This window comes from Tiliqua scincoides, chromosome 4 (assembly GCF_035046505.1).
Source record: "Tiliqua scincoides isolate rTilSci1 chromosome 4, rTilSci1.hap2, whole genome shotgun sequence".
NCBI lineage: Eukaryota > Metazoa > Chordata > Lepidosauria > Squamata > Scincidae > Tiliqua > Tiliqua scincoides.
Window position 1 is genome coordinate 104,410,091 of NC_089824.1, and position 12,603 is coordinate 104,422,693.

The window sequence follows — 12,603 nt, forward strand, 5'->3', positions numbered from 1 at the left end:
TAGATCATTCTGCCTTGGGGTCATGAAGGCTGTACAGACAAGTACCTGGCAGTGTCAAGCACAACAGCAAGAAGGTGAGGGCGTTTTCTTGCAGCAAATGCTTCAGGATCCAGGGGAGAAACCCTGCTTCAGCAGGTAGAGGCATAGCAGAAGAGGCCCAGAAAAGAGGCAGAAAACTGTATAGGGAAAGAGTAACACAGAACAAATCATCATTAGAGCATGAAGGGAGTATAAAAACACATTAAGGAACTAGGACAAATTAGGCCAAGACAGCAACTACAGATTGCAGAGGCAGCAGAGCAAGGTGCCAAAGATTAGGGTTGACACCTTCCCATAAGAGGCATGATCCCTTCCTTGTACCATGAGAGAGGGCTGCAGGTAGTAAATTGTGCCCAGTCCAGGGGTCAAAAGAGGGCCACAGAGACAAAAGAGGGGGTCCAGAAATGTCCTGGGATCTGGCCTCATGGAGGGCAAAAGATGGAAGCTGGGCCAACCAGGTCAACCATCTGGATAGACCTAGACTCAGCATCAGGATGCCCAGTAGATCTGGGCTCTGGAGCAGTAGTGTAGCTGAGGAGGGTCACAGGATCCTGAGAAGCCCCCTTCTGAGAGGTGGCAATGCCACCTCCACTGCATCCTTACCCTCCTCACTCGTTCTGTGCCTGTCTCCGAATGGGATCAGAGCTGTGCTCCTGTTGCCTCAAGAGGTTCTGAGGCCTGTGGAGGCCGTGCAGGGCCTGCCTCAGAAGGCCTTCTATGGCCTTCAGGAAGCCATTGGAAGTCACTTCCGATTTTTTCGGCAAAACCGAAAGTGATGTTTTAAGGCCTTCTGAGGCCAGGAGGAGGCCTCTAAGGCCTCTGGAAAGCCTAAAGTCACTTCTGATTTTCAGCAAAACCAAAAGTGATGTTTTAAGGTCTCAGAAGGTCTTCTAAGGCCTTAAAATGTCCCATCCAGTTTTGCCAAAAAAACTGGACCTTCTAAGACCTTCCAAAGGCCTCAGAACACCCTCTGGACATGACGAGAACACAGGTCCAGTCACGTTCAGAGGGGGCATGGCAGTGACTCAGGTCAGGAGGAGGCCCTGAAAGGTGTGCCCTGGGATGGCACACCTTCCAACTATGTTGCTGCTCCATCAAGCTTTCCAGCAGTGGTGTCGCTAAAGGGGTGCAGGGGATGCAGGCCACACCAGGTGACACGCACGGGGGTGGTAGTGATGCGCACTAGTGACCAAAATCACAAAAATTGCGGTTTGTAGGAATATTATATACCATCATGTTATATAATATATGATGCGTAATTTACAGCAGAATGCAATGAAAAAACCGAGTGCAATATCATCAATCTATCAAAAGTTATGACCAAAAAACAAAAAAATGCAACTGTCTTATGTAACAAAAAAGTACATTTCCTAAATTCAAAACAGACCAATGAGACTGATTGTTTGAAGAGCCAATGAGATGTTATTACGACATTATAAAGTGCTAGTAAGGTGACACCCTGGGAGGGTGTGACACTACTAATGACCAAATTTGCTAAAATTGTAATTTGTAGGAATAATACCATTATGTTATATACCATTGGTTGTGTAATTTACAGCAGAATGCAATAAAAAAAACCAGGTTGAAATATCTATGTTCTATCAAAAGGTATATAGTCAAAAAACCAGCAGAACAATGGCACATCACCACGCCCACCACCTGGGCCATTGCTCCGCCCATTGCATGGGAGGAGGTTCATCTTGGGGGTGATGTGCTGACCTCCTGTACCGGGTGATGCAAACCCTAGTGATGACACTGCTTTCCAGCTATTGCTCCCCCCCCCCCGTTGGGGCCAAAAGCACCTTTGTACCCCCTGATAAAATTTCTTTTGGAGGCCCTGCCTTGGACTCTCCTTGTTGATCTCTAGTCAGACTTGATACTCACGGATCAGCGCAGGGCTGTTCATCTCCTCCACAGAATTCAAAGATCCTGACCGTAGCACGCTGAAGCCCCTGACCGTCCGCCTTCTTCTCCATGGTGACTGTCAAGAGGTTGCCACATCTTAGAGAGAAGGTAAAATTGTTAAGGGTAAACAAACAGATGAGAATGGCTGTTATCTTATCCCTATCCCAATATCCAGACACTGCAAGTTATAAGAAGAGCCCCACTGGATCAGGCCAAAGGCCCATCTAGTTCAGCTTCCTGTATCTCACAGTGGCCCACCAAATGCCCCAGGGAGCACACAGGACAACAAGGGACCTGCATTCTGGTGCCTTCCCTTGCATCTGACATAGCCCATTTCTAACATCAGGAGGTTACACATACACATCATGGCTTGTAATCTGTGATGGATTTTTCCTCCAGAAATTTGTCCAATCCCCTTTAAAAAGCATCTAGATCAGATGCCATCACCACATCCTATGACAAGGAGTTCCACAGACTAATCACATGCTGGATAAAGAAATATTTTCTTTTGTTGTCCAAACTCAATTTCAGTGAATACTTATACTTATATATAACATACAATATATAATAGGGCACAAGCCTAACCCACTTTCCAGCACTGACATAGCTGTACCAATGTGGTGTGAACTGCATCCTGCAGTGGGGAGGCAGTCAAGGGGGCCTCCTCAAGGTAAGGGCATGTTACCTTGTGCCTGCATTGCGGCTAGGCCAGTGCTGGAAAGTTGGTTAGGACTGAGCCCATACTTATATACGTATACTAGAAATTGTATATTATATAAATCAGTTGTCTTATGTTTGCAACTTGACCATATTAATGGGTCCTCTGTCATTTCTGGTTCTTTCCCTCTGCTCCTGCCATGTATTGGAATGGCAGCAAGATAAAAGATCATGGAAGACCTTCTTACCCAGACATTTCTCCCCTCCCAAGGAAGAAAGTTTTCTTATATCATCCATGTTTCTTTTCTTAAAGATAGTGGAAGTGCATACATGGGTAGAGGCAGGCTCCATAAGTCATCCATAACAATAGCTGGTTCAAATCTCATGTAGTTCCCCCAAGAGCTATGGGGAGAGCAACAGCTCTCTCTCAGCCTAACCTTCCTTGCAAGATTGCTTGGAGGATAAACACAGCTTTAAGCAAGGGTGGTGGTGGTGGTGGAAGAAGAATACAAAGTTAGCAATCAGATAAACAAAGAAAATTCTGCTACCATCTCCTCATTTTTACACATTCTATTTCTCTCTATGAATATAGATTCTCTATAGATTCTCTAATGTTTAGCTTGGACTCTACTGCAGTTGATAAATAAGAAATCATGGTATAAGTAGTGCTACCCGCACAACAGTGTGTATATACATTTATATATACATATATATACACTGTTGTGCGGGTAGCACTACTTATACCATGATTTCTTATTTATCAACTGCAGTAGAGTTCAAGCTAAACATTAGAGAATTTACAGTCAATTACAAGGGATTTAATGCACCTAGGTTGACCTTTTCCAGATTTCCTTTCTGCTGCTGTGCCAGATGACAACACAGTCCAATTATTTTGTACAGGTGCAGCCTATTTATACACGGATTTGACTCAACAGGAATGGCCCCTGCAAATGAGAAAGAATGTGCTGATCCCTGGAGAAGGGGAAAAATGCATCCCTTTAAAATCAGTTAAAAGCCCCAGGGAGGGGCTGAGTGAAGTACTGATGGATTGTCTTCTTAATGACTCTTATCTTCGAGTCAAAAGGTCAGCAAGGCTGTTTTTCAATCACTGGAGCAAAGAAACTTTGTTTTTTAAATTGATTTGCTATAGTGTTTTGTTTTTTTTAAATCCACTTGGAATGGATTGGAATGGAATAATTAGTCTCATCCTGGATATTCCAATTCCTGCTACTCACTATTCATATCTTCCCCATCTGGACTCATTTCTCTGATTATGGGAACTTCAAGATCTTAGGAGACCAGCAAAATCAGTTTCTACTGAAATGATTACAGCCTGTCACATTATCAGCAACAGAGGTGAATCTTTTGCCTATCTCAGACTATGGAGGGAATGTATCAGTTTTAGGAAAGGGATGGTTGCTTTCTCACCCCATTCAGGGACTAGGACCACAGAAGCCTTTTTCACATAGCATTGACACATACAGTGAAGATGAGGGTGCGTGGGTGGGATGAGGAAGCATCAGATTAATTGATAGTCCTCAACCCTGGAAAAGCAGGGCTCCCAAATGCATGAACAGGAACACTCTGTGCATACAGTTGTACATGCAGGGCATCTTTTCAGAACTGACAATGATGGCAGGCAGATCAGGGCTATTTTTTCCCTGCACATTCATTATACATGCTGATAATGTGTGAAACAGGCACTGTGGTTATGAAAATTGGGGTTGTAAAATCAATTCCTGGTAGACCTTGTGCTGACTTGGCAGGTCTTGTGCAAGCTTTGTGGTTAGGCCCAAACCAAACCTGCACTTGACAAAATCCCATGTGGAAGAAGCCAGACGTGTGGATTAGGAAGGCAGCAAATGGCAAAAAGATACATGGGTATACCATGGCACAAAACCCACAGGATAAGAAGACCCCTGTGAGTTTTGCACCCTAATGTGTGCTTATTCCATGAAAAATGCTCATTACCATGTGGATTTCTATGTGTGTGGTTTGTGCCTTAGTTTTCAGCTCTTTCCTTTTCCAAAGCTTGCTGATAGGAAAGTATGCTGGAGCACACTGCCTAGTTCTCTTTAACATAAATAGCTAGCGGCCCGCTTGGAGGCAGGCTGTGCAGCATGGCCTTTCCCAGTTTGAAGAGACACTTTGCCAACAGTCTGAGGCTAAGAGGCAAAGAAGGAAGGCCCATAGCCAGGGAGACAGACCAGGGACAGACTGCACTTGCTCCCGGTGTGGAAGGGATTGTCACTCCCGGATTGGCCTTTTCAGCCACACTAGACGCTGTGCCAGAACCACCTTTCAGAGCGCGATACCATAGTCTTTCGAGACTGAAGGTTGCCAATACAATAAAATATGGTACTGGACAGATGCAGAATCAAGAGAATGGTTCTTCCTGGTTAAAATGAGTCACAGAAGCCTAGTTCTTCAACCACCCACGCCAACCCCATTTTGCTGACTCCATCACTCTAAGGCTGTGCCTGCAACACTCAGAAACCCAGCTCTAGCATGACAGGAAGCAAGAAAAGGTACAGAAAGGCATATATTCTGCCTCATACATCAGGAATGGTGCAGTCTGCGACAACCCAGTACCAAATCTCATCTTAACCATAGCAACTGTAGTGCAGTTTCACATCTCTACATGCAACTTGTAGTGCATTACAAGTTGCACAGTTGAGCTGTGTGCATGGGGGCATCCTGATTTGTCCCACTGAAGGCAGAGCCTAGCTCTAGCCAACACACACTGCAGTCTAGACCAGAGACTCATGTAGCATTTAAGCTAGTCCACTGGCAAAGCTTCGAAGAATGGGAATCCAATGCTGAGCTGTCTGTGTGTACTTGTCTCTTCCTCTTCTCCACCCCACAACACAACTTCTTTCACATGGCCCTTACATGGCTTTGTCCTGCGCTTGAAAAGATTTCTTCAAACCTTGGGACAGTGACATCCCCTGCAGGTAGAAATGAGTGGCAGCTTGGGAATCGCCCACAACAATTTCAGTTGCTTCTTCCACCACACTGAAAAGAGAAAGAGTTGGCAGTGTGAAGCATTGTAGGGTTCCATAAGGAGGGTGAGCACAGATGTTTCAGAACAGTAAGAACAAAAGAAAAACCCTGCTAGATCAGGCCAAATATCCATCTAGTCCAGCATCCTGTCTCCCACAGTGGTCCACCAGCTGCCTCTGGGATACTTCTCTTCTACCGTTGCTCCTCTGCAACAGGTAACTAGTGGGCATGACGCACACAGTCTTTTTGTACTCTAGGTTTCATCTTCTACCAGGTTTACTCCTCTTTTTTAGTCTTTGTGCCAAGATGGCTAAGCAGATTTTATAGGACTTTATATGTTCTAATATCTTAACTCAAGAGGGAGTAAACTATCCTCATTAGTACACTGGTTCTAAAGACCTTTTAACAGATGTCTTCACATCTCTTCCAGTAGTGCTAGGTAATCTGTAGGTAGTTTGAACTAAATTTCATGTGCAAGCTCTCCAACCAGATCTATTGCAAATGATTCAGATCCTAGTAGTATCTGATTTCTGGGCAATCGAAGGCCAAATCTCAGGCTGTTTCTCCATGCAGTGTGCTACTATTTCCTACTCCTTTAATCAAAATGGTATTATCATAGTTGTAGAATCAGATGCTTACAGTCCCAGTGGAGGAATGTCCATCACCTGTAGGGCTTGGCTTCTGGGCCTCAGCAAGTCTTGAGCCATCCCATCTGTGTAGATCTGAAGTGGGACAGTTGCGAATAATGATTCAATGCAATTGTAAGTAGGATGAAACATGGGAAATGGCATAGGTGTGGATGTACACGGATGAATCTGGTCATATAGATGAGGGTGAAAACACAATTGCCATGGATCATTAATGAGACAGATAATGGGAGTGTCAACTTCATGGATCACAGCAATGAGGTTGTGTTTTCTGCATGGAAGTGTTTATGGAAGAGCACTGAGTGCATAAAACCGGTAACACCCTTCCCAGGGCAAGCCTTCTTACCTGAACAAAGCTGATGGTTTGAAGATATTGAGCACTATCTGTAGGAGGGCTATTTTCTTGCAAGACAGCCTCTATTACCTAAGGACAGGTAAGAACAATTCAAAGAGTGGCTGACAAGTGTTTGTGCTTCATATACACTGTGTTGTTTAAAATATGTATAAGACTTGGCACAAGAAGAGCAGAGATACAAATAATCCCAAAAATCCCACCGAAGCCCTTTGTATAAACAAAGATATCAGTTGCTTAAAGATTTGAAGCATACATCTAAATAGCCAGCAGCAACTGTTACCCTGCAGATACCTGATCTTGTCTGATCTCAGAAGCTAAGCAGGGTCAGGCCTGGTTAGTACTTGGATGGGAGACCGCCTGGGAATACTGGGTGCTGTAGGCTTATACCATAGTCTTTCCAGACTGAAGGTTGCCAACCAACCAAATAGCCAAGAGAAAGAAAACAGCAATAAAAACCATAATATAGCCAGTAGCAAACAAATACCCAACACCAATCACTGGCTCGCACCCAGGTTTCAGTGATACAAGTCACATCAGTTTGTTCAGAGGTGGACACTGGCTTTCAATTAATTGAAAGCAGCAGCCTAAGGCCCAGTGGGCTGTCAACGTGATAGAGCTGGCTTAGTGGAGAGAGGTTTAGAAGGGGGAATAACTGAAAGATTGCCGAACCCATATTGATCATTAAATGCAGCAGACAAGGCCAAGCTAAATGAAATCTAATATACCTCAAACTGAATCAGCATCCCAAGTTTTTAGTCTACTACTCCATCTCTTTACAGGGGGTCACTTGTATGGAACATCTCGGGAATAACCCCCTACCTGAAGATCTGCCTACCCCCCTCCACACTACTTGAATCAATGTATGATCCTGTAATGACCATCTTTCATGCATCTCCCTCACCTTCTGGACGAAGCCTTGGAGCTGTGCCTGGGGTCCATAGCAATCAGCTTCATACACCAGTAAGGATAAACTGTAGCCAAGGGCTACCATTTCCAACAGAGTCTGCAGCTTCTCCAAGAATAGCTTCTCCTGGAAGACAGAGTTACCTGCTTGAGGAGCAGCAGTGTGTATCAAACTGGGAATGGATGGCACCAAGTAGACCCCTCAAAAGTGCGAGGCGTTTGACAGGTGGCTTACCTATCTATTTGCAAATCTGTCCCTGGTTCTCATTGTCCAGAGTGGCCCAATGCAAAGAGCACTCAACATGCCAGGAGTCATGTGCATGGCCATGCTGCTTGGCGCTCCTTTGATCAGGAAATGATCTCCCATTTATTCTCTGGTAAGGAGGGGTGCTGGAGAAAACAGGCAGCAACTCTTCCAAATTGCTTCTAGCCTGCTCAGGTTTGCAGAGCACAAGAGCTCTGCAGTCTTACCCAGAGGCCCTGTAATGCTTCTGCTACCACTTGCTGGGAGGATAGGGACACATTGCCACAGTTCATTTGTTTCTGACCAGAACATCTTGTATTCTAGTAACGAGTTCTTGTTCTTTGAATGAGAAGTGAGCAGAGTAAGGCTCATGGGCTGGATCCAGAACATGAGCACCTCCAATTCGGCTCCTCGACTGCTCCCTGCCCACGGTGAACAATCCAGCCCTCAGGCCCTTCACCCTTGCACACACACACCAATGCCAGTGTTGCATCCAAATGTAGCAGCCGCACTCTGGGACACAGCATCAGGGGTGTGTGCACAGAAAAAAGGTCAGTTACAAATCATCTGATCGACCATGCTGGGACTGAGCACGAATAAACTGCCTGGGAACAGCGCAGGTCTAAAACCCCTGACTGTAGCAGGAAGGAAAAGTTCTAATTTGCCTCCCTAGAACTTCTCCAAAATGAGTACTGCAAAGAAAAAAAGAAAGAAAGTGGGCAATGCGTGTTGTGTTTTCAAAAAAGAATGGAATGCAAAATACATGTTGATGGAGTTGGAATCAAAGTTATGACCGCAATTATAACAAGAAGTATGAATTATGCCCCCCCCCGTACAATTTCTTTACCCACCCCACTATGGGCCTTAGGCCAAGATGTTTGCCCAGCTCTGCTTTAAGTGGAAGCTCTCAGGTAAAATGTTAACTAGCTTGAAGAGAATCAGAACTCTGGGGGGTGTGCAGTGTACCCAGTGGTCCAACCCCTTCTACAGCCCTCTCAACAACCTAGCATGCTGCCTAGTTATACGTTGCAAAGGCTGCACAAGACAGTATCATGGGCTTATTTTACCTGACCAGTGTCCAGACTAAAGACGCCATCAAAGGTGAAACATCCTTCCTGGGAAAAGACAGAAAGGCACTGTTATATCATGGGTTCATGCGAACAAAGGAAGGCATAGAGATAACAGCTCAATACGTTTATTCCGCCTTCAGAACAGGACCTGGGAATGAATCTGACACAAGGCAAACACCCCTGGCTTTTATATCCTTTAACTCTGCCCAGACTCCCCATGATTGGTGCAGTTGAAACATTAACTAGAGGGCCAACCAGATAGTAGGATTTCGATCCACCACCCCATTGGCCAGCAAGAAGTCTGGGCCAATCAGTTATGCAGGATTTCAATAACGGCATACATAACGGCTACATCACAGAACAAACTAAAATGAATGACTGCAAATGCCTGCTGAAATGCATTGCTTCCTTCTGAAGGCCCATGGGAATGCACTGAGTATAAGAATGGTCATTAAGGTCCCATAAGGACCTCCACTGTTGCAATTTCCCATTGTTATTCCTTTACATCTTCCTCAGGAAAACTCCTCATGGCTTTTTTTTTTTCTTCTTTTGCCAAAGTTATGAAAACTTTCTCAAGCTGGCTCTCACCATCTATTTCCACATACCATAGAATTCATACAACCTTATACCATTTTATTCTTCTTGGCTGAGCCCACCTTGGACATTTTCAGCTGGACAAAAGCAAGCAGAATGCAGAGCCATGCAGGAGCTACTTTAAAGCTTGCCATGTGGTGCTTGTGACCACCTGAAGAGATGGTCTTTTGTGGGTTCTGATATAGTTATCCCAGATTTATCACCCTACCCTATAGAAATTAGAGGGTTGAACACACTGGGCTTAATTGGGTGATTGGAAGAGGCCACAGATGACATAGAGTTCCTATGGCAAGCCTTTATGTGACTACCATGTGACTTTGTCAGACAGGAAACTAGGTTGTGTCTGGGACAGAACATTCCTCCTAGAAAAGTCACTGGGCCTCTTGTGAACCATGTGATGCACAGGCATACTAATATGTCTGTGTAGTCACATCCAAGGGGTCACTGCAAACAATCCTATCACTCTAGAGCAGTGTTTCTCAACATTTGTCCCCCACCATACCAGTTCATGGTCCACATATTGGAAGTACCGCCAGAAGTAACTGGTGATGGTGTCATTGCCAGCTACTTCCGGATTAGGAGGTTAGATGTGACATGCAAACACTGGTAAGAGGCTCAGGGCAGACAGGAGGGCTTTTTCAAGCATGAGAAAAGTGCACAGGAAAGCTGTGCCCACTGAGCCAAGCCTCCTACTGCTGCTTGTCACACTGTGCTGCTGGTCTCGCTGCCAGGCGATGGGGGTCTGGGGGTCCAACAGGTGCCAAAAGACACCGCCTCAAATACCACTAGTTGAAAAATGCTGCTTCATTGTTGTCCTGCTGTCTCACCTCCACTCCCTTGTTGGCTTTATTAATGAATATCAGGCGGTTGGAATCTTCATTCACTACGAGGAAGCTTTCTCGCTTCAGTGAGCCTGGAAGGAATATCAACCACATTGGTTAGAAATACAGCTGTCTCTGCTCCACTTCCTCTCTGGCATACAGTTTTCATGGGTTCCTCTTGCATAATTTGAGGTGCTTCAATCTCTGAGGAACGGAAATATTCTTAAAGAAGCGTTCCCAATACACTCTGCCTAGAACTGCAGTGTGTGTGTGGGGCGGAGGGGGGGATTCTTTGAGTGCAGTGGTGGACCCATAGCCCCTCCAGGGTAAAATTGCGGCTACAGTCAAAATAGTGCTCTGTTCAGTTTATGTTCGCTCCCCACCCAATAAGGCATGATAATTCTGAAGAATGAATTCATGTTTATTCTACTCCTCTAACTGAGCAAAGAGGCAACTTTTAAAGTGGTTCCTCTTATATTTAGTCTAGGGAGACCAGCAGCCCCTCTTCATGCCAGCATGCTGTCTCTTCTGTATTTTTTTCCCAAGAGTGTGAAGGGGGACGGGGAATCACTGATTTATTTCTGTGTAAACTGATTTGTGAACTACTCTGTTAAAAAGCGGTATATAAATATTCTTAACAATATTAATAATAATGTTCATGCTTTTCTGTAAAATTTACAAAAATGTAAAACAACTGCATTTCAGAGCAGCAAAATCCTTTTTCATTGCCAGTAATGAGGTGATAGTCTACCATCTTGTACTAGGTGTAGAAGGAAGGAGAGGACAACTTTTGGAAGAAGGTTACACTACTGTTCAAGCACTAAAATAATTTTTAAAAAATCTATCTATGCATGTAGTTCATGCTTTCGTCAGAACCTAGTAGTACTGGAAAGGAAGGATTCCTGCCCAACATTTCCACCTTGGAACTAGCCATATCCTGACATCAGATGCCTACCATATTGTTCTGAACCTTCCTAAGGTTATTCTGTACAGGTGTACAGAGGGGATCACAGGGACCATGTAATCTGAGTGGAAGAGCATCAACATGTATCATTCTGTAGCATTTTGAGAGGCAGGGAGAACCGGTTTAGTACTGCATTGAAGCTTGTTTAGAGTCATTTCTGATGCATTCCCTGTTATCAGACCATGGGCTCCAAATGTGGGCTGTGACTGCCATGTGGTTTGATCAAGGAAAAAACTGAAACTGAGATGGTATTGAAAGGGAACTGCAACTGGGACTTTGTCTAGTATGCAGCATGCAACAGCCTGCTGATTCCTCTTAATTCCTGAATCAAGAGTCAAGGGACAATCAAACAAGAATGAGGACTCTTCTAGATGGGCTGACTGAGAACCTTTATTGAACTTGCACCAATATAGTAGAGATCTCTCATTACTCCCCTCAAACTGTGAATAGAAGACAATTCAGAGTGTCATTGTAGGCAGTTGCACAAGTTCATTTCCGCCCCAACTATGCTTGCTGCTTAAACCTGCAATTTGCAGTGGTATTTTGAAATGCTAAGGAAAGCTGAGGCGAGCTTCTGATGATAGGACAGGAAGTCACAGGTCCCATCCACCCTCACATTTATGCCATTACAGAGCTACCAGCACTGAACTAGACTTTCCCCTTACCTCTGAATATTACATGAGCAAAACAAGGGTGACATTACAATGCTATGTTGATAAAGAAAGAAGCAGTAGCAGTTGACCTGGCTTTTTTGTTCTGCTTTCGGACAAGGGTATTGTTTGGCTGGGGGGCGGGGGGGGCGGGTTGGCTGATATTGCTGTGGGTTGTGGTTGTTTTGTTGCAGTGGGTTAGGGACTGATTGTACTGCTTTTTGTGTCTAATGTTGTTTATAGGATTATTTTATTTTTTATTATTGTATTTTATTGGTTGTAAATGACCTTGAGTTGCCAATAGGCAAAAAAGGCAGAATATAAATCCTTCAAGTGACTAAATAATGAATAGCTGTGATGACACTGAGGCACAGTAACATTAAGGGGAAAACTGTTCTCCTTACTCTTCAGAAAGAATTCTCTACAGATGCAGGTTCTGTGGTGGGTAGAGCTGCCAACCCTCTGGGAATGAACTGCAGTTGCCAGGAATCAACATAGATCCCTAGATGACTACTGAAAGCAGTCCTGGAGATTTCAATAAGACTGCCAGAATTTCTAGCACTACATCATGTTTGAAAAAAAAAATTCCCAGGAATAACACCAGTCAGAGTTGGCAACCCTGTGTAAAGATACAAGGGAGAAGAATATGGAAAACAGAGCTTCAAATTATCTAACTGGATCTGAAGGGTGTGTTTCCAGCTCAAGATCTTTGGGATCAGTTGCTGTAGTGGCAATTCTGGCCAGGACCTGA

General features: G+C 44.5%; 1 pseudogene; it reads left to right on the top strand.

Annotated features, from left to right (window-relative positions):
- Positions 1-6,868: 6,868 nt before the first annotated feature.
- LOC136650020 (5S ribosomal RNA) lies at positions 6,869-6,988 on the top strand (annotated as a pseudogene).
- The last annotated feature ends 5,615 nt before the right edge of the window (positions 6,989-12,603 follow it).